At 43.9% G+C, this 22,523-nt stretch overlaps 1 protein-coding gene across 6 annotated transcripts in view; it reads left to right on the top strand.

Annotated features, from left to right (window-relative positions):
* Positions 1–22,523, top strand: part of Kat6b (lysine acetyltransferase 6B) — a 175,643-nt gene that overhangs the window by 57,230 nt on the left and 95,890 nt on the right. The window lies entirely within an intron of this gene.

The raw sequence follows: 22,523 nt of genomic DNA on the forward strand, positions 1-22,523 counted from the left end.
AGGTTTCCTGAGTGGCTCGTGGAGAAGGATGTGGATGAGCTCTGTGTGGGCAGTTGTGAGCCTTTCCCCAGGCTGTAGTACAGTTTGGAACCGCTGATCTTTCTCTGGTCCATTTGTCCCCGGTCTAGCTGGTGTTACCGGTTCGGTGCTGCGCTTGGCAAGAGGACTGTATTTTCTGGTTTGGGCTCTGCAGGTGCCTTGCAGAGCTGCGCTGGCCTGAGGAATCTGAAACAAATCCGAGTCAGTTAGGGGCAGGGAAATGTAGTGGCTCTCATGTGTCTTGTTTTATTTTGCCATTACTGTAAATTACCAGATCTTTTTTTCCCCCCTAAATAGTGCAAGGGGTTATTTGTTTATGTCTGTGATGCTTTAAAAATAACAATTTCATAAGTGTCACAGCATGTATTTGTCATTTTAGTAAATGGATATTTTAATAGGCAGCAATTTGCAAATTCAAATATAGACAGCATGATTTGACATTAAAAAATTAAAGAATTTCCTGCCATCTTTGTCATCAGCCTTGCATGGATGATTTTCGCCCTCTGGAGCTTTCCTCTCTGTTGCCTGTGACTGATAGTCACACACTATTGGCATATAGTGTGAGCTGACAGAATAGCCTTGTTTATCGTTGCCAGTGGTATTGGGTGCGTGCTTTGAGTTCTTTAAGAAGGAAGTGAGGGACTGTCTGGATCTTTACTGCTCATCTTGCGTGCTCGCTGTGAGTTGTAGCGGCATCTATCTGCCTTCTGTTGAGGAAGCTGGGGCAGCTCACATGGCACTCCTAGGTGGCAAGCGGTGGGTGGGCTGTAACCCAAAACAAAACCAGAGGCAGATATTGGGGTTCAAGCTGAGGATCAGAAAAGCAAAGCAGCCAAGGCTCAGACCAAAGGGGGAGGGGGCACCCTGTCCTCAGAGTGACTGTAGACTGTACTGCTGCCCACCAAAGCCTCAACTGCTCTCTGAGACTGCACTGGGCTTCTATTCCTCTCTAGCGCTGGGATTAAAGGTGTCATCCCAAGTGCTGGGACCAAAGGTGTGAGCTCCGTTTCTCTTTTAGACTGATTCACTCTCATGTATCCCAAGGTGGCCTTGAACACACAGAGATCCATCTGCCTCTGTCCCTAGAGTGCTGGCATTAAAGGTGTGGCCACCACTGCCTATCCTCTATGTCTGACCTAGTGGCTTACGTGTGTGGCTAACTAATGGTTTAGCTCTGCACTCTGATTTTCAGGCAAGCTTTATTTATTTGTTAGATTACAAACAAAATAATCACTACAGTGGGCTTAGGCTATGGAGGTTTACCCTGGAGTCTGAATGTGGACAGTATTAGGATAGCTTATAGTGTCAGTAGAATTACTGAAATGGTCAAGATTTCTTTCCCGATAGCATGCACAAATGTGAATTCAGATACACTTGGCTTTCTTTGAACTGTCATTTGTGCTCATACTGAACACTGATGGACTGTGCAAACTATTGCATGATGACACTGCTTGCCAACCAGCAGTTGGGCCAACAGGATCCATACTGTTTCTGTGCATCAGAGCTCGACTGTAAGATGACACAGACATTAAGTGGAGTTGGTTTTCATTTAGATTAAAGGCATTTTCCTGTTGTATCAAATCTTGGCCCAGGTCCCTCCCAAAGATGCAGATAGTAGGCACTACATAGCCATACAATTTGAAAAGACATTCTAGAAAAACTTGTTTGTTGCAGGACTTCCCAAGAAGTGGCCAGTGCAGGCAGAAACTATTCTTCTGCTCACTCTAGCCCAGCCTGTGTAAGAGAAGCCTAGAAGTGGATCCCTGTAACTCTAGGACATTATTATTCCTTGGGGGGGGGTCTCCCCTCTCTACCCTACCCCATTCAGAGGGGCATTAAAAAAAGAGTGTGGATGCAAGAGGGTAGACTACATCTTGCTGAGCTGTAAAGTTAATTACCAGTTAGGTGATGCCTTGAGATTAGGATGGAATTTCCAGAAAGTTTTCTGAGAGTAAAGTGCGTCTGGGGATGTGACTTCCAAGACTGGCGTCTTCCTCTTCCCTACAAGCAGCAGTGTGGATAGGCAGTGTGTAAAGGGGGCAGTGATAATGCGTGACATTTGCCGTGGGCTGGGTAGTCTGCACAGAGGGCGACTGGCTGCCCGTTAGGGATAGGCCCCTACCAGGAGGAGGTTGTGGGCATAGGAACTGAAGGGAAGGCCAAGAACTCAGAAGAACATGCCTGTGTCAGACAGCTTGGCGGTCCAGCCAAGGGTGTCCTCATTAGATAGAACCTTGCGGGGCTGGGCTATAAGAAGTGGATCAGTGTTCTTTTCCTTATTGCTGGTTTCAGAAAAGGGATTCCACATTGAATAATACCAAAATTAGTTTAGATATAGACTAGATTGAACTTTTTAATATCCAAAAGTTTGGCTTTATTTACACAGGATAATATTTTCTTTCTAAAAGCCTGACTAGAAATTGGCAGTTCTGCTAAGTTACTGAACCCTGAAATGATGGCAGAGTCAGTCTCAGCACTAGTACATGGGAGCTGGCTTTTGTAATTTACTTTGCTTTCACCTATTTTATGCCCTGCAGATTTTAAGCTTACAGCTTACTAGCAATTACTGTGTTAGCTGTGAAATTTGGAATTTCACTATAACCTGAACACAGTGAATTTGCTACCTTGGTAGACAACTAATGATAAAGATTGTGTCCTCATGTTGGCATTAGGGACCCCTTAGGAATTAATTGGAAATTCACTGTCTTAAATTGTAGTTCTTTTGACATTGTTAGTTTTTTGTTTGTTTGTTGTGATAGACTTGTAAAATAAAATCTACTGTGCTGGAAATGTGGCTTGCTGGTCAAGTGCTTGTGCAGTATTGACAGAGCTCTGGATTTAGTCTGCAGTGCTGCAGTTGAATTTCACAGTGGCTACACATTTACTCCACTAATAATGCATGGCGCAGCGTAATTGCTGTGCATACTGGTCGCCTCTTACTACTCCCTGATTATATATGCATACAGAGATAAGATGAGCAAAAGCTAGCCTTGAGCTTTTACCCTTCTTGCCTCAGCTTCTCTAGTGCTTGGATTCCAGGCTTGTGTTATTGCACCCAGTTGTATTTATTTCACACTTAGAGTTTGTATTTTGTTTGCAGTTCTTATTTGCATTTTCCAATGGCTAATGATAGTGTACTCTATCCATACATGCTTAAGTAATTCTGGAGAAATGTCTATTCAGTGTTTTCCTAATAAAGATTTACTTTCTGTGTGTTTTACCTGTGTGCAACCGCACTACATACTTGCAGTGCCCATGGATGCCAGAAGAAGGCATAGCAGCCAGTGTAGTTAACAGGTGCCTGTGAACTGCTATATGGGTGCTGTGGACTAAATCTGGGTCCTCTGCAAGAACAGCAGCAATTTCTCCATTCATGTCTATTCAGTTTGTACCTCTAACTTGTTTTGACATTATGTTGTAGATTGTAGATCTTTCTGTATCCTTGATAGATAGATAGATAGTAACTTCCCTCTTCATACCCACTTCTGTGTGTGTGTGTGTGAGAGAGAGAGAGAGAGAGAGAGAGAGAGAGAGAGAGAGAGAGAGAGAGAGAGAGAGAGAGAGAGGGAGGGAGGGAGGGAGGGAGGGAGGGAGGGAGGGAGGGAGGGAGGGAGGGAGGAAAAGTTCTGTCACTGTACCTTGGGTGAGTTCAAACTCACTGTTTTCTTGCTTCTGCCTCCACTGCTGTGATTACAAGTTAGTGCTACCAAATGTGGCATCATGGGTTACCTTTTTGCTTTAATTGTTTTTGTAGTTGGAATAGTAATTCAGTTATGAATATTGAAAAGTTCACCAGGTCTTAGCTCTCCTTCTGGTATATGCATAAGGCAGAAATCTTTTAAGATGGAGTCATTTGACCAAGCCAAAGTCTTTCTTCCGTAGACTTCGGTCTTAGCAACTTTCCAGCTTTAAAGTCCTCTGACATCACCCCTCTTTAGTCCTCCCTCTCCTCTGCTCAAGGGTTTGTGAAAGTATTCAAGCTGCTCCTGTATTCAAGCTGCTCCTTTTTGGTCCCTCAGCACACAGTTGCACTTGTGAGATGGAATGTTGTCCTTTTTTTTTCCTTTTAATGTTTCTTCTCTTCCTCTAAAGACAGCTCAGACATGCAGATTTTCCCAGCCAGCTGCCTTCTTTTCCCACTGTGTCATACACACAGCTCTGGCTAGAACCCTGATCTGGAAGCATTGCAAGGCATTTTGTAGCCCTCCCTCACCACACCCCAGTGCTGTGAGCTCCTAGAGTTCCTAGCTTCCTGTTGCCTTTCCTTTTCCTTCCTTTCTCAGCTCAGCCCTGTCCTAAGATCTAGCCCATACTTGTCTACTTCCAGTGTCTGTGGGAGGGAGAAAGAGTAGAGCCCTTTAGAAAGAGCTTTTCACCCGCCCCACTTCCAAAAACACTTCTCCTCTAATCTTATCTGGCAAGATACTGGCAGCTAACCGTAGGTTTTTCCAGACCTACATTGGGCTGTCTTTGTCTTGGGTTACAAAAGCAATAGTTAGAGGAAACGCTGCATTTGAGGGTTGTTCAGTGAATTCCACTTCTTTTAACTGTGCAGCTCCAGCTCTCCTTTCAAGTAAACTGTGCTGATGCCCAGATGATTTCACTGTAGATCAGGGTTGAGCCACAGTGTCATCATGATTAATTTCCTCCTGGTCTTTTCTGTTGGGTGTGTATGCGTGGGGTCAACAATCTAAAAGGGATTTATTGACTTTACATTTAGTATGGTTTACTCTACTTGATTATATCATTCAACTCTGTGTGTGTGTGTGTGTGTGTGTGTGGTAGCAGACTGCTATATTGGAATTCTGTTTTCTGTTAAACAAACTGCTTGCTATTTTATTAACTACTGGTATTTAGATTTAATGCTTTAAAGTTTCACAGTGCCTCATTCTTAAGTGTACTCCAAAGTGTTTCTTACAGCCTTGAGCCTACACTACCTTCCCAAATCCTTTTTTGCCCAGACAAGCATAGGCAGAACCCTGGGAAGTGCTGGTTTCTGTCTGGGGAAGAATTACTGATTGTCTAGAGTAGTGGTCCAGGTCCAGAGGTCTTTTTGTTGTGACTGCACTTACCCTCAGTGCGGGCTCTGCCCTGCCTCTGCCTCTCAATCCCATTCTGGGTTAGTTGTTTTTTACCTGCATCATTTCTACCAGAAGACCCTTTCCCCCCCCCCCACCCCTTTTCACCATCTTCCTGCAACACACGTCTTCTTTGTGTTCTATAAAGTAAAAATGGGGTCAGCATCTATTTTGAGTGTTACCATATATTTTATTTATTTTTACTGTATATGCATTCGTGTTTTGTCTGCATGTATATCTTTGTGAGGCTGTCAGTAATGAGTCACCATGTGGGTGCTGGGAATTGAACCTGTGACCTCTGGAAGAACAGTCAGTGCCCTTAACCACTGAGCCACCTCTCCAGGGTGGCTTCATCCCAGATGGACTTGATTTAAATATTTTCAGTTTGTATCATGCTTTCAAATTCTAGTCAGTAAATTTTAGCTTTTCTTAAACACACACATCCTATTACAAATGTAGACATGAGAATGTAAGTACTGCGAATCTGACATAGGGACCTGCTGGGTTTTGCTCTAACAATTCAAGTATGGAGACAAAAACCCCACAGGAAATTAACAGAAATTCAGTTGTACTCATTTTTGTCATGTTAATTTAAGGGTTTTTAATCATAGTAAAAATAACAAATGTCCAACCTGCCCTTTTCTCTGGCTGATTTTGTATGAGTGGGGTTTGGCTTCTTGGAGCCTGAGTGTTTCTGTGTGTGTGTGTGCGTGCAGGAGCCCACAGAGTTCTGAAGACAGTGTCAGGCGGTTGTGCCCCTCCTGACATGGATGCTGGGACACAAACTCTGGTCCTCTGCCAGAGAAATGAGGTACTGAGCTACTGGGCCATCTTTTTAGGTTCTCTATTCCTGTTGATTTCTGGAGATAGGTTTTCAGCATGTTGCCTTGGCTGGCTTGGATCTTGCTGTGTAGAGCAGGCTAGTTTGGCTCACAGGCTTGGATCTTGCTATGTAGAGCAGGCTAGTTTGGAGCTCACAGGTCTAGAAGCCTGCCTGAGTCACCACGCCTGAACCTTTTTGTTTTTTTAAACCACCGCCCCTCCTCCCTTTACTGTCACCTCAGTGAGTCTCCACTTGTCTGTGGTGGATAGGTGGGCAGTGCTGTGTGCACGGGCCTTGTCTGTCTTGTCGTCACAGGGTCAGTGGTGGGGAAGAACTGAGGCGTGGTTCTCCTGGACCCACGCCTCCACAGCAGTGTTGTTGAGTACCGCGCTGTGGCAAGAGGAAAACAAGGCACAGGGCTGCTTTCTGCTCCCAGTCGCCATCGTTAAATATGGGTGCTTTCCAAAAGGCCTTATGTGATTAGTCAGTCCAGAGAAAGAAGCGCATTCTGTGTATTTATGGGAACAGCCGCTCTTTCTATGAAAATGATATCTTTATCCTAAATGAGTGTTTGTAAGTCTATTACCCAACAATTGGTTTTGTGGTACACGAGTTACACAGTGTAGGCCAACCTTAAAACTTGCTGTGTATCTGGGAACGATCTTGGATTTTTCAGCCTCCTGCCTCTCACTCCCAGGTGCTGGCTGGACAGCATGCATGTGCTTCCGTGTGCAGCAACAGATGATTCGTGATGGCATGTATGTGCTTCCGTGTGCAGCAACAGATGATTCGTGATGGCATGTATGTGCTTCCGTGTGCAGCAACAGATGATTCGTGATGGCATGTATGTGCTTCCGTGTGCAGCAACAGATGATTCGTGATGGCATGTATGTGCTTCCGTGTGCAGCAACAGATGATTCGTGATGGCATGTATGTGCTTCCGTGTGTAGCAACAGATGTTTCGTGATGGCATGTATGTGCTTCCGTGTGCAGCAACAGATGATTCGTGATGGCATGTATGTGCTTCCGTGTGCAGCAACAGATGTTTCGTGATGGCATGCATGTGCTTCCGTGTGCAGCAACAGATGATTCGTGATGGCATGTATGTGCTTCCGTGTGCAGCAACAGATGATTCGTGGATGTTTTTCACTTTAGTCTGGGAGTGCTTAAGTTAAGGTGTGAAGGTTTTACCACTTTGGGTCTGGGAGTGAAATCACTCTTATTTTGGGTGTGAGGTGTAATCCTAAATAAATGACCATCTCTTTTCTTGAAAAGTAGTATTGCATGGCCTGGAGAGAGTCCCAGCTCAGTCCCTAGCACCTATGTCAGGCTGCTCACAAACCCTAACTTCAAGGGACATGGCATATATTTACTACATACACATATTCATACAAATAAAAATACTTTTTTAGGGTAAAGGAAAACATCCAGGCATGGTGGCTACAACTTTCTTTAATCCCAGCATATAAGAGTCAGGAAGATCTTGGTAAGTTTGAGGCTAGCCTGGTCTACATGGAGATTTTAAGGCCCGCCACAGCAATACAGTGAGACTGTATTTAATATGAGAGAGAGAGAGAGAGAGAGAGAGAGAGAGAGAGAGAGAGAGAGAGAGAACTACACTGAAGCAAATTCTACAATTGTCAGTGCTAGCATTATTATATTTGGTTGCATGTTAGAGCTATAATTTGTCATCCTTATCCTAGCCTATACTGAAGTAATTTAAAATGTTTTATCCTTATGTAGCTTGATTTACTTTAATATGCAGCAATCAGATTATGAAAACTAAGTCATTCAGGTACACAAAACAGAGAAAACAGTGAAAGATCTAAATCTACCAGTTGTGCTGTGTAGTGTTAGTTTTGATGAAATTGAGACAAGAGAGAGACTAGTGAGGTTCTTTCAGTGTTTTTTTTAGACAGGGTTTCTCTGTGTATCCCTGGCTGTCCTGGAACTCACTCTGTAGAGCAGGCTGGCCTCGAACTTAGAGATCTGCCTCCTCTGCCTCCCAAGTGCTGGGATTGAAGACATGTGCCCCCACTGCTTGGTGTGACCAGTGGGCTTCATAAGAAAGTGTGGATGAAGGTCTACTTTGGGTCAGAGTAGGTGTTCTACTGCTAATATTTAAGTGCAGACAATTCACACATTAACTATCTATCTAAAGACACTAAGTTTCCAAACACAATGGAGCTGGCTTTGCTCTGGCAACTCTTCGCTCAGGGATAAGGGCACAGGCTGCCTCTGTCCCTTGTGCTTTGCCCCCTCTGCACAGCAGCACCTTTTTACACTTTAGTTCTGCCTTGAGAATGAGAAACCGACTGCCGTTTGTTCTGCCAGGAGAGCCGCGCCAGCCCCAAAGACCCTTCTCCCGCAATAGGCCTACAGAAGGAGCTTGCTCTGGCAGGTATACCCTGACACCAGCCACCCTCAATAGAGGCCTGAGGACTGTGGTTTGAAGGATGCATTCACCCAAGTGGCAAGAGTGTGAAGGCTGGACAGCTGTCTACAACCAATGGATTCCCCAGATGAAAGTGGGGTAGATGTACCAGAAGAGGAAAGGAAAAGGAAGTATGGCAGCTACCATAATCACCAGCACACAGCATTAGGAAGTTGTTTCAGATTGTCACCTTGCAGTGTAAGGATGAGTGGCAGGCACTGAGCATGGGGAAACGTGCTGAGTGTGTTGCCATGGTTGTTAGACACGGTAATCTTGATATGGGGTTTATAAAGGCAACAGACCCTGAGCTGACTAACCCTAGTATAGTTGCAGGGGACATGCTGAGTGTTGTAAGTGCTTTTCCCATTTGTTTGCTTTTGTAATTTTGAGACAGGATCTTATTTTGCTGTAGGTCTGGAACTCACTGTGCAGACTAGACTGGCCTTGAATTTACAGGGAACTGCCTGTCTGCTCCTGGGTGCCAGAATTAAAGGCGTGTATCCCCTACCTCCCATCATGCCTAATTTGTTCTTTTCCATTGAAGAATGATATTTCTGTGAATGCGACAACCACCCTCCATTTTATAAAGTAATTATATTGAATCACAATGTTTGCTCAATGTGTGTGCTACCAAGTTACCCATCAAAGTCAACTGAGTGAGTGATTAGAAGGTTCAGATCAAAAGCAATTGGTTTATCTTCATGGAGGTTTTCATTCTAATTTAAAATGTGTCTGTGTCTAACTGATTATCTCTCACTTTTTTGTAAAGAAATATTGACGTCCAATCAAGTATGCAGTGACCTCACTCTGGCTGTGTGGGCAGTCTCCCTGCAGGCCTCTGAAGTGTTGATATTCCTGTAACCTTTGAGACAAGATGTGTGTGTGGTGTATTAATGAGCTGGTTGAAGTGATGTACAGTAATTTTATCCTTGGGTAGAAACAGATGTGAAAGATTCTGTTTTAATATTTAATCATGCTTTAAGCCTCTGTTGGCTTGTTTAAGTTGACCTGACAGCATTATACCTGGAAACACTTTGAATTAAACTCTAAGGGCTTGACCTTGTTCAAACAGTTGTAATTTAATAAGGCTGCTGTCTTGGTGGAGATAGTGTAGCTAATGGGCAAATTCTTTCTGCCTGGGATTGTTATATGAGTGCTGGGATGGGGTGGCTCACAGAGTCCTACCAGCTTTGGTTGGGTGCTGGGCTTGAAGTTGGGGTGAGGGAAGACTACAGTAAGAAATTATGTTTTAGAAATTTTTTTAAAAAACTTGTTTTTATTTTTGGAAGTATTTAATGTTTTAAGCTTTAAATACAACTTCAGATGGGCTCATTTGGTTGAAAAGAGTAGAAAAATCACTGGCTTTAAATCAAGACTGTAACCTTCTTGGATATCAGGGTTCCAGAGAAAGCACGGGACGGCCAGATGCTCTAGTTCCCATGTCCTTCTGTCTGTCCTTCCTCCACCCGTCTGCCCACTGCCTCCCCTCTGGTCTCTGCGTGTCATCTCTGTGCACAGCCTGCCCTGCCACCCTCCTCCCGTAGCTGTATTTGTTTGAACTCTGTCTTCCAGCCGTAGTCATTGCTGTTAGCAAGTTTGCTTCCTTTTTTGGGTTCTTCAAGAGGCGCTTTGTTTTTTTTTTTTTAAAGAAAATTTTTATTTATTTAATGTATGTGAGTGACCTGTCTTGTCTTCTTCAAACACACCAGAAGAGGTGATCAGATTCCATTACAGATGGTTTTGAGCCACCATTAGGTGCTGGGAATTGAACTTAGAACCTCTAGAAGAGCATCCAGTGCTCTTATCCAATGAGCCATCTCTAATTTTTTTTAATGCCAGGTCCAAATTCTCTGTGCTTTAAAACAGTCTGTGTTTTCTAGAGCATGAGACCATGGATAGGAGATTTGGGCTTAAAGAAAAATTGGTTGGGTCAAGTACCATGAGTCGCCCAAAGTTTTTTGAGGAAATGATGTACTAGTTGGTTTTTGTCAACAACACAAATGGAGACCTATCTGGGGGAGAGATTTCCTTCCTTCCTTCCTTCCTTCCTTCCTTCCTTCCTTCCTTCCTTCCTTCCTTCTTTCCTTCCTTCTGTCCTGCCTTCCTTCCTTTCCTTTTTATTTTTATTTTTTTGAGACAGGATTTCTCTGTACGTCTTAGGCTTCCCTGGCTTTTGCTCAGTAGACCAGGTTGGCCTTGAACTCACAGAGATCTGCCTTCTCTGCCTCCTGAGTGCTGGGATTAAAGGTGTGCCCCACCACCCAGTTGGGAACCTTTCTTGAGAAAATGCCTCTATGAAATAAGTCTGTAGGCTAGTCTGTTGGGTATTGTCTTGATTAATGATTGGTTAATCAACTGTGGGTGCCACCCCTAGGTTATTGGTCTTGGTTGTGTAAAGTAAGTAGGCTGAACAAGTTATGAGGAGTAGGCCAGAAATCAGTTCCTCCATGACTTCTGCTTTGCTTCCTGCCCTGACTTTCCTCCGTGGTGTTACCTAGAAGTACAAGATGTAATAAGCTCTCTCCTCCTCAAGTTACTTGTGGTCACGGTGTTTATCACCGCAAAGAAACCCTAACTAAGACAAATGAGAAGATGTGAAAATTAATAAACAAGTTGAAAATCTCCTGTAATGCCACAGACAGACAACCACCTTCATGTGTTTCTTGTATGTTTTTCCCTTTTTATACATCAGAACTACATGTACCTCACAGACACCCCGAGAGCTTATAAGCAGAAGCAATAGTCTGGAGTTCTGCTTTTAGCTGTGCTTCTCTGTGGGACTGTTCCTGCTATGAGACCTGTTTTTAAAACCTGTATAGTGGAGTATGAGTGTTCTGTTAATTATTTGCTTTTTAAACAAACACTGTGTGGCATTAATAATTATATTCTTTGTTTTGTCTTGCACTATTTATCAGCCCTTTTGAAAGGAGTGAAGTATTTCTATCATTCATGGTTCTTAACATAATGTCTCATGTTAAGTAGGTAATTTTGTGCCTTTTGCTAGTTTTGAAGAGACCTGGTTTCTAAGACTATGAGAAATGCATTACCAAGGCTCAGGAGAAGGAATTAGGGAAAACTGTAGCTCTGGGATGTGGGGAAGGGTTAAGGAACCAGTGACCTCGAATGCTGTAAAACAGCCACAGCGATGGTGCATGTGGTACATGAGGGCTTCGGCAGCTCTTCCAGGCAGGGTAGCAGTCACCATATAGCTGGGTTTGCCATGGTTCGGTGTGCTCGGCAGAAGTCTCAGACCAAGCCCTAAAGAGCTTTCATTTGTATAATGTCTCTTCCTTGAGTATAGGTAGCAGCTATGGATGTGTTCTTACCATGCTTGTGATTATATGGCTTTGCTTGGCAAAGGGGAGATTTTCCTGGGGGACTGAGGTAAATACACAGGAACCCCATAGTCTACCCATAGCCCATTTGCTTTTATGACAGTCTAGTCTGGGATCCAGACTGGCCTTGAACTTGCAGCAATAGAATTGCCCAAGTAGAATACAGCTGAATAAATTGTTGCTGTCTGTGAAGGTGGAACAGGAGCAGCTTCTAGAAACTGCGTTTGGCTCCCGCTAACAGCCAGTGAAGAAATGAAGTCCCCAGTACTGCAACTACCAATAACCTAAATGAACACAGAAGTGTGCATTCTTTGTAGGAGACTAGCTGGCCCTCACCTTGTCTATGGCTGAGACACTAGGCAGAGAGACAGCAGAAGCTGCCTGGATTTCTGCCCCGTTGATCTGCAAGCTGAGGAGTGAGTGTTTTTATTTTTTTTCCTCATTTTATGTGTACAAGTGTTTTGCTTGCATATACGTATATGTACCATATACATCGTACATGTACTGCTTGCAGAGGGCAGAAGAGGGTGTTGGGATTCCTACAACTGAAGTTACTGGTGGTTGATAGCCACCATAGGGAATTGAACATGGGACCTCTGGAAGAGCAGTGAGTGCTCTTAACAACTGAGCCACCTCTCCAGCTCCAGCAGGTGTTTGTTTCGTTTTTTTTAAACCCACAGTCGGCCAGTAGAAAACCAATACAGCATAAAGATTTGCTAAGTCTTAGCTTTGTGAGATTTCAGTCTGTAAGGTACAGACACATGCTGGCACTTGGGTCAGGAGGTCGGTGAATTTTTGCTTTAATACTGGGGAAGTCTTTGTTCCAGGCACAGGGACACTTAATTTGGATGGTTAGCACATGCGCAAAGGGTAGACTTGTGTGGAAATCAGCTGTTAGTGATCCTGGCATCCAAGGAAGTGAGGCGAGTGTACAGCTTTTAATGGTGCACTTTGTACTAGAGAGTGTGAAAGGGGCCCACTGCCAGCTCATCTGGGGGCTCACTATGTTAGCTTTAATGGCTGTGTAGGAAATAACCATCACTTAGTGGCTTAAAACAATGCGCATGCGTTTCTATGAGACTGTTTCTGTTGAACGAAGAGCATCCATTAGGAGGCAGTCTCATTGGGAGCTCCAGGTCCGCAGCCATGCTCACCGACTGTTGGTGCAGTTCAGTGGCTTATTGTGGAACACTGTGGGTCTCTCTGCTCCTGGGCATTTTGCCTGTTCAAGAACTGCACACTCAAAGCCTTGTCAATCTCTGACCCCCTTTAAGAACTTTTCGAAATTACATTTCATTATTCTTTAAAGACAGGGTCTTACTGTGTAACTCTGGCTGACATGGAGCTCACAGAGATCTGCCTGCCTTTGCTTCCCACACGCTACTTCTTAAGGTCTATACCACATCTGCCCAGGCTCTGTCTGTCTTCGGGTGGATCCCTGGGCTTGTTGGCAGGTACCTTCACCCACGGAGCCAGAGCCTTTGACCCCTAACCCTGCTCCTGCTCCTACTAAGGTGTGGGGGCTGTTAATCAAGATCTGCATACTAGGGTCTGTACTTCTGGGTTCCCCGCCTTACTCTGGGCATCCATTGCTGTCTCTGCCTCTTTATGCCCGCACATCCAGTCTTGGAATGCCCAGGCCTAGATACGTTCACATCTCAAAGGGAACAAAGCTATCTGTCTATGTAGCACTGGGCCTGTTCTACTCCTTCCTACTCAGTATATGTGCATTTCAGACTTTAACTTTGTGGAGGTAGTTTTATTCTGTCATTTTTTCTTCTTTTTGTAGGTAGGGATTTGATAAAAGGAAATGTCTTCACTCTAATCCCCAAGCACCTCGTGGCCAGGCTTTCTATTTGGACTTTTGTAGTCTGAGAGTTTCATATTATTAGAGGATTTCTGTCCTCACTGGAGTTTGAGGTTGTGACTTAAAATTCTGTTTACTACATGGAAACACTGGGGAGAGGAAATGAGATTTGTACAGTTAAAGTATTAGCAAATGAAGGAATGTATTATTTCCCAGTTACATTCTGTATTTTTTCAATTTGATGGCTTCCAGTAAAAAAGCATATCTAGCCTGAAATTAAAGCAATTAAGAAAAATAAATGTTCCATTGTGGGAATTTTAATAGTACACAATGACAAAGATGTCCTTACCATTAAAATGAACACCAAGGAATCCAAACTGTTTTCATGAGCTGCATTTCACAGTTCCTGTCTGCTGTGAGAGATGATGGCCTCGGGCCACCATGACTGTCTGTGTGACATAGTTAACCTGCCTGCACTCTAGGGAAACTGTCAAGAAATAGGCCTTAAATTAGTAATGTAAAAGAGTGTTCTCAGAGCTGTAGGCAGTCAGGTGTTGATTGACTGATGGAGAAGCTAAGAAAGTAGGCTAATGGAAGATGACACCCCAGCTCGGCTGGTGACTTTGGCTCAGCTGACCCTGGGCTGCTCCTGCCTTCTGCTTATTTTCCTTGAGAGGTTGTAACTTGCAGGATAAACATGCGGACTTGGGAATCAGGCTGTCACGAGTAGACCCTGTTTCTCTATTTAACTCAGTCTCCCCAAGCCTCTGCTTCCTGTTGTAGTGTTAAGAGTTTAATAAGACCCTGAGCACTAATGGTGGACCAGGACACACTCTCCTACTTGAGCTGTCAGCCCCAGCAGGCAGGAGTCATAATTGTTTAGGATTGCAGGTGCAGGGTAATAAAAAGCAGGCTCTTTCTTGTTGCTATTTTTAAGTCCTTCCAGACAATCCTCCCATACTGCCTGTACCCTGGGTGGATCACTTCTCCCCACTCTGAAATGCCACAGTCCCACACCTAAGCTCTTTTTACACGTACTCTGCTGTTGCCCTTCTCACATGGGAGCTGAGGGTGGTTCCATTACAGACAGAATGCCATGGTGATGTTATCTAACAGTGTGAGGTAGAGGACTATGGTGAAAGGTTGGTTTTAATAAACCAACTTTTTTTTTGTGGGCTATAATCCATTAAGAGTGAAATATAGCAAAACCTTGTCTAAGAAACAGAAAAGCTGAAGCAACAACAGCTTAAACTCAGATTTTATTTATTTGTTTTTGCCTGGATATGCTGTTTCAAACATGTTCCCATTTAGTCTAATCCAAATGGTAGTTCTCATTGGCTCTCCCTCTAGTGAGAGTGGAGAAGACCAGCACACGGGGAGAGACTGGAGGGTGTGAAAGGCCACGGAAGTGCCCGCCCGCCCTCCTGCTGCCCCCTCACTTCCTTGCCATCCCAAGTCTCCTGAGGTTGGCCGTCCACCCCATCTTTCAGCTGATGTTAAATCTGTGAGCAATTCCAGGGAAGCCTGAACTCCCCAGTCTTCATGGCCCCTTTCCTCACTGCCCGCATCACCCAGCCTCTCCTAGCTGAGCTCATTGCCTCCAGCCCTGGAGTTCCTATGCACTGCTGCCCCAGACTGCCTACCAGTGCCCGTCAGTCCCAGCCGGTGTCAGCCCCTTCTCTCCCGGAGGCTTCTCCAGGAGCCTGTCAGCCGTGCTGTAAATGCTTCTGCCACACAGCACGTGGCGCTGCACAGTTGCTTACAGGGCTCATTATTCCTGCTTGCAGGCGTTTGTTGGGATCTGCTGTGACCAAGGCACATTTCTGGGTTCTGCAGAGGGTGGACTGAAGATCTTTCTTTGCCTTCTAAATTTGCCTTGTCCTGTCCTCTTTCGGGGCAGACCCTGTTCATATCTCCCCTGCCTTCTCTATTATGACAGATGAAACCAACCACTAGAACACACTTGTGGTAAGCAAGATCTTACAAGATATTTGAAACGGTCTTTAGGACCATCCTGTATGGAAATCTCTCTGGAGGGTGTCCCCCTTCTCTGTGCACATCTCCACTTCCTACTCCGTATCCGGTGTGACACAGTTTGTCCTTGGAATTGAGTCTCAGACTTGTTTCTTCTGCTACTCTCCAGTGGAGTCACACTGAGTCATTTGCTTCATGATGGCGTCCTCGATATGAAATGCTGCCCTAGTTATTCATCTGAACTTGGAAAACTTAAGGGTATTTGACTATTTTTGGCCCATAAAGATGGCAGTTTGATACAGACATCATGTTCTTTCCTGATTCTCTGCTTTTCTAGCTTAGATACTCTTGTGGTTTATCACTTAAATCTAAGTTCTCAGTTTTCTTTTTCATATACATAAACATATGCATGTATGTATGTATGTATGTATGTATGTATGTATGTATGTATGTATAACTTCATGTTTGCCTTTACACCCACAGCTTTGCTGTGATGGCCACCAGGGCCTTGACTGACTACAGCTTAAATTTTGTGAATGCTCAAACTGTGACTCATCCCCAACACCAAAGCCAACCAGCTCCCTCCCTCCCTCCCTCCCTCCCTCCCTCCCTCCCTCCCTCCCTCCCTCCCTCCCTCCCTCCCTCCCTCCCTCCCTTGTTGTGGTTTTGGTTTTTCGAGACAGGGTTTCTCTCTATAGCTCTGGCTGTCTTGGAACACACTATGTTCACCAGACTGACCTTGAACTCGGAGATCTTCCTGCTGCCTCCCAAGTGCTGGGAGTAAAGGTGTATGCACACCCCCATCTCCAGCGTCAAAGTCTCTTAATCACAGTGTGTGCAAGTCTTTATGTCTGGGAGGACATGGTTGGCGATGGCACCTTGGCTCTATGATCATGTAGCTATCACCAGGGCCATTTTTCTACCAACTTTCCCCTGCTGACATAAAAGCCACAGCTCTCATCTTAAAGCGAATAAAAGATAGTTTATTCTGGGGCCATTTTGAGTAACCATAGCCCGGGAACACAGGCATAGATACCCCAAATTCCATGTTCTAACATGGAAACAGTTTCATGGAGTTTCAGTTTTATAGAACAAAGAAAGTAAAAAATCAAGGCAAGTTTAAAATACATTGGTGGGCACATCAGAAGGGTGGTCACAGCAGGTGGGGAGGTTCCCTATATGACAAGATGCTATCTGGGGAAGCTAGTGGTTTGTTAAGTCTATAGGTTTTTATCTGTTAGTCACAAGATGTTAGTGCAGACACAAGGGCAGGCAAGGAATGACTGTTCTGGAGGGCTAGAACTAGCCTAAGAAAGTAATTAGTCTCTGGACCTGCAACATTCCAGTCTCTCCACAGTACTGTAGTTCTTATCAGCCAGCCTTTGCAGACACAGCTCCTTTCCAGGAGCTCTCACTCAACCCCTCGGTTACTTAGATTTGCTCCTCCCAGCTCCTCCCGGACCCAGACTTGGGCTAGCATTGTGATAACTAGACTCAGACCTCTATAATCTTCCTAGTTGGTGCTCTAGCTCCCGCTGGCCTCCAGTTGTGTGAACCTTTGTCTCCACTCTTGGTTCCACCGGCGTGCTGGCCTTCCAGATGAGAATCAGGTGCTGTGGTGAAGGATGTTTTGGCTTGCTTGCTTTGATTCTACAGCAGGTCAGTTTCCTGCGCTGGTTCTAACCCTCGTCTCACAGGATGTTTTGTAGAGAGTCGTGTTTCAAGGCTCCAGTGTCCAGCGTCTGAGCACCGTGTCATTCACTCCTAGAGCTTTTGAAGGTTCTCTTCCAGTGCTGGCCGTCTTGCTTCTGCGTCACTGAGGCCGTGCGTGTGCTGAGTAGGAAGCCACACTGTGTTAATCAGTCTGCTCTGATGTGCTGTGCTTTTCCAGCCAGTCTGTCTGTCCATCTAAAAGTAGAGTGTCCTTGCTGCTATAGCTTAGGTTGTTCAGTCACTTGGGGGAAATGACTCCGAAGTGGTAGTTAAGATAATCTTGGAGATAAATAAGTGTCAAGTGAAGTAGTATTACTTGAATTTGGGGATTGAAAAGTGGGAGGGGTTTAGTGTAATGAGTTGGTCAGTATAGCTAATGTGTAGTTAGGTAACTATGTGCATGTCTTTCCTTAAAGAAATTTATGAGGATTGACTTAGATTTGGACCTTGTGGAAGCTCCTTGATCTAACTCTCCAGCAACAACTGTTTAGAGATTAGCCTTCCGGGGAGAGTGCACGTGACGTAAAGCGTGCATGCCCTAGACCCGTGTGCCAGTGTGTTTTTCTTACTGAAACGAAATGCTGTGACTTAGAAACCTGTAAAGAAAAGGTCAGTTAGCTCACAGTTTGGAGGCTGAGAGTTAAAGATCAAGCAGGGTAGTGTTTAGCCTCAGGTGAGAGCCTCTAATATCTGGAACTTGCTCAAGAGAGAGCTGCCATATGGTGGCAGAAACCCAGAGAGAACTGGGGTTCTGTAGAACAATGCGTCTGTCTCACAGTCAGCACGCCCAGTATGGCCTACCTCTTAAAGCTTATGACTTTGGAGCATCACCAGGCTAGGGAGCAGTCTTCTAACACAGGAGGCTCTGAAGGACATTCTTAAAAACCACATCAAGATCACATTGGCTTCTAGAAAGTAGGAACTAGTGCTTAGCAACAAGATAGCCCCCGTACCCTACACATCCCAGCCATAGCCAGGACATTGCACCTGTCTGTCCTCAAGCCTAGAATGAGCATTATTTGTCCACACAGCATGATATTGTTTATTGCTGTTTCAAAGTGTAATTAGTTAATTGAGAAATTAAAAGTCCTGTGACAAAAACAGATGCTGTTCTCATGAAATGAGAAATAAAGTTTGACCTTATTTATTATTTAAATGAATTCTTTTTAAATTGCAGAATTATGTGGGTAGCTTTCAACATAATTTTTCAATATGAGATGCTTAGAGCTAATTTAGGTTTAGTTAGCTTAGTATTTATCACATTAGATCCTTATTTATTGTATAGGTTAAAAGCAATTAACTTCTCATGGAGTGGGGACTTCAGCCAAAATGGGTGACTTTCTAATGCAGCTGGTTCGAGAATTTAGGGGCTTTTGTATTAATGAGCATTTTCACTTCACGCTTATTTAATTTAACAGTTTAAAAGGCCTGCATAGTTAGAATAGGATTCCAGAGTGTACACTGTACAGGTGGTTTTGGGAATTTTGGTAGGGGGCACACACGGCTTTGTTTTCAAAGGTGACTTCTATGTTTCCTTAGAAGCGAAGAAAATATCTTTAAAAACTCGGGTTTTCATTGCTACATGCTCTTACTTTGGGAAAAGCATATGTTTATTTATGGAGTGATCTTCACGACAGTATGGATGTACATAGCTCAAGAGAACTGTGTCAGCGCACCCAGGGAAGTAGGCAGCCGTGTTTCCCGCCATGGTGTCTGTGCTTCTTCCTGCCCTCGCTCTGTCTCTGAGTTTACTTCACTGCCTTGAATCTGTCCTCGCCCAGGTTCCTGGAAGCAATCTGTTATGAAAATCGCTCCTCCACACTGCACCTCCATCCTCCCATCTAGCTAACACTGTTGTCCGTCCATCTCACTGGGAGTGCAACTGATGAGTTCAGGGTCTGTTGGCTTCTCCATTGTCCTGTTTCATTGCAATCCCCAGTAAGGCAAGGAATAGCTATAGAATTAAAACTTATGTCCATCCTTCCTTTATAACTAGTATTTAGATAAATACTTGCCTGGTCTGTCTTAAATTAAAACATGTTCAAAAGATTGCCTGTACTAGAGAATCTGCTTGGGGCACAGGTCTTATAATGTTACTTACTGACACTGTGCCAGTGTTCCTAAAGTGCTGTAAAATTCACCTGAATTATTAAAAACCTACATTTTTTATGAATGTTACCATTGAAATGACTTTGAGATATCGAAGTGTCCATGATAACTTTGTTTTGATCTGAACCTTACAGAGTGAGGAAAGGCTTCCTCTGGAGAAGTGGGAAGGAAGAGAGGGGCATTGTGGGTAGAAGCAACAGTGTGCCATGACCATGAAGATTGGTGTGTTTGCAAACTGGCGGTCCTTACTTACCTTCCATACAAGCTACTTGTATTATTCATTGCTATTACAATAAACATGTCTTCATACCTGTGGAATATGTTTTGGGGAGCTTCTTAATTCCCAGTTAGCTTTGCTTATGAGCATTTAATTTGTGATTACTGCCTCTAGTTGTAGAGAAACTGTTGATCATGAATTCACTGAATTCATTTCATGTTCTGTCTTAGGCCTCCACATAAGATAGTCACTGTTTAAGTGCAGGAGATTGAACAGCAAAATAAAAACAAAAGCAAAAGCAAAACTCAAGCTTCTGCTCTTGTTCTAATGTCTTTTGGTAGTTCTGGCTAAAATATATTATCTTACCATTGTAGTGTCCTGCCGGCATTTGTTGACTGCCTAGCACATGACATTTGTGTTATCAGTCAAGGTGGCTGGAGGATGCTTGAAGGAGGATGAAAGTATTTTTGCCAGGCATGGTGGCAAACACCTTTAATCCTAGTAGAGATGGGCAGATCTTTGTGAGTTTAAGGCCAGCCTGGTCTACAAAGAGTTCTAAGACAGCCAGGGCTATTACACAGGGAAACCTTGTCTTGAAAAACCAAAAAGAGGGCTGGAGAGGTGGCTCAGAGGTTAAGAGCACTGACTGCTCTTCCAGGGGTCCTGAGTTCAATTCCCAGCAACCACTTGGTGGCTCACAACCATCTACAAGTCAATCTGGTGCTCTCTTATGGCAGAACACTGTATATGTAATAAGTAAATTAATTAAAAAAAGAAAAGAAAAACCAAAAAAAGAAAACAATTTTTGTTTATTCCACATTCTGGTATGTTAGGGGGCATAGAACACGGGACCCAGGGCCTAGTGCATGCCATGCACGTGTTCCGCTGGGTCCCTAGCCCACCTTTGGAGTCAGCCTCTGCCACTGCTGTGCTTTGGCTGGGGACCTCCTACCTCTGCTCGCCGTGTAGCTGTGATGCCGAGGGTTTCCCACCACCCATGACCCCTCACCCTCATTCTTGAAGGTTAATTTGCCAGATCCTGAACTCTTGGTGGTTATTTTCTTTGAACACATTGAAGATACTCCTCCATTGTCCTGACTTCAGTTGCCAGTCTCAGATAACCGCCTGTTTTCTGAATACTTTAAAAAAATAAATTTTTGGCCGGGCGGTGGTGGCGCACGCCTTTAATCCCAGCACTCGGGAGCCAGAGGCAGGAGAATCTCTGGTCTACAGAGCAAGTTCCAGGACAACCTCCAAAGCAATACAGAGAAACCCTGTCTGGAAAAACCAAACCAAACCAAAACAAATATATTTTTTGAAAATTTTCTACAATATGTCCCTTATGGATTTCTTATTATTTTACTTATTAATCTTAATTAATTTTATTTTCATTCTGTTGAAGCTCTGAGTGAAAATTGACTTATTTCCTCGACTATTATTTTTTCTTTTATTGTTCTTTGCCTAGCTCTTCCTTTTTGGATGTCCGGTTTAAAATGTGGTAGAGTTTCACACTCTGTATTCTCTTAACTGTCTTCTCCAAACTGTCCTTGAAGCAGTCCTTCTCCACTGTAGTCTGCTAAAACTTTGTTATCTTCCAGGAAACTAAGACAAAGCCCTGACGTAAGCTGTTGTAGAATTTGGATTTTTCAGATTTGTTGCAGTCTGCTGCCTTGTTGTTGTCTTTTGTGGTCCTTGGCATCAAACCCAAGGACTTGAGTGTGCAGCCTCAGCCCATGTCCATATACAGGGTTATCTTTGAATATAGTGCATGGTTTCTGTCTGTCCGGTTCAGTAGCTGTTCTCTCAGTTAATTCTAACCCTTTGCTGCTTAATTCATGACTTAATCTCTTCTTGTCCTTGATTATTTGCAGGATGCTGTGTTTTAAGTAGTGTTTGTAGAATTAACTTGAAGTCTAGATAGTGTTTCTGTCTTCTGCTTAGATCAGGCTTCAGAAAGCCAGGCTCATGAGTTGGGCTGTGGCTCCCTGGGAGGCAGAACAGATACTTCCTTAGGGATGGGCATATTGGTGACCCCATCGTCTTGGACCCCAGAGGGCCAGTGGAATTTACTTAACTTTTTCCTCCTGGATCAAAATAACTAAACCAGAGCGATCAAATGAATGTTAGGCATGTCATTTTGACATCCTGTCCTTTGAAGTGTTTGATGGGGATTCACCTGTCTCATTGGCCCTCTGGTACTTTTATGAACATATGCTTAAGTGTATTTTTAACTTTTGAAATGGTTAACAACAGGAGGACATAAATACTCCAATATTTTCAGCACCCACAACCTGGAGAGTTGAGTATCATAGTTGGATAGATTGATATTATTATTATTATTATTATGACTCAGGTCTTGTTTTGCTCTCTACGCTGACTTGAAACTCACTATGTATGTCAAGCTGCTATCAAGCTTGATATTCTTCTGCTTCCATAGATATTCCCTACTAAGCCTGTTTATTTTATTTTTGTATTAAAACATTCGCTGATCTTATATTTTAAACAGCTCATGAGCTCATAATGGGCTAGATGTTAGCTCTTCTCCATGGTAAGAAGATGATGTACTCTCTACAACAGTTGGTAGTTGATCAATGGTGCTTTCTCCTCTCTCTTCTCTACGTTGCTTTTGTCCCTCAAAGAGTGATTTGACATAATTTGAAACATGGTCATGTCAGTTTTTCTCCATTTTCCTTTTCTGTTCCACTCTGAGCTGGGTTAATCCAAATTAACCTCAAACCCTGGGCATGAAAGGATATTTAGGGGGCTGGAGAGATGTTCTGCCCAGGCTTCTGAGGACCCAGGTTTGGTTCTCAGCACCCACACAGCAACCCCACTGACCTAATCCTGTCCAGGGGATCTCACGCCACTCCTGGCCTGTATGGGTACCAGTCTTATGCATGATACACAGATATACACATAGACAAAACACCCATAAGCATTTTAGTTTTAAAAGGAGACATTCAGGGGGCTTTGCTTATTGTTGTGTATTCTAAA

Source organism: Mesocricetus auratus, unplaced genomic scaffold (assembly GCF_017639785.1).
Source record: "Mesocricetus auratus isolate SY011 unplaced genomic scaffold, BCM_Maur_2.0 Super-Scaffold_100053, whole genome shotgun sequence".
Lineage (NCBI taxonomy): Eukaryota > Metazoa > Chordata > Mammalia > Rodentia > Cricetidae > Mesocricetus > Mesocricetus auratus.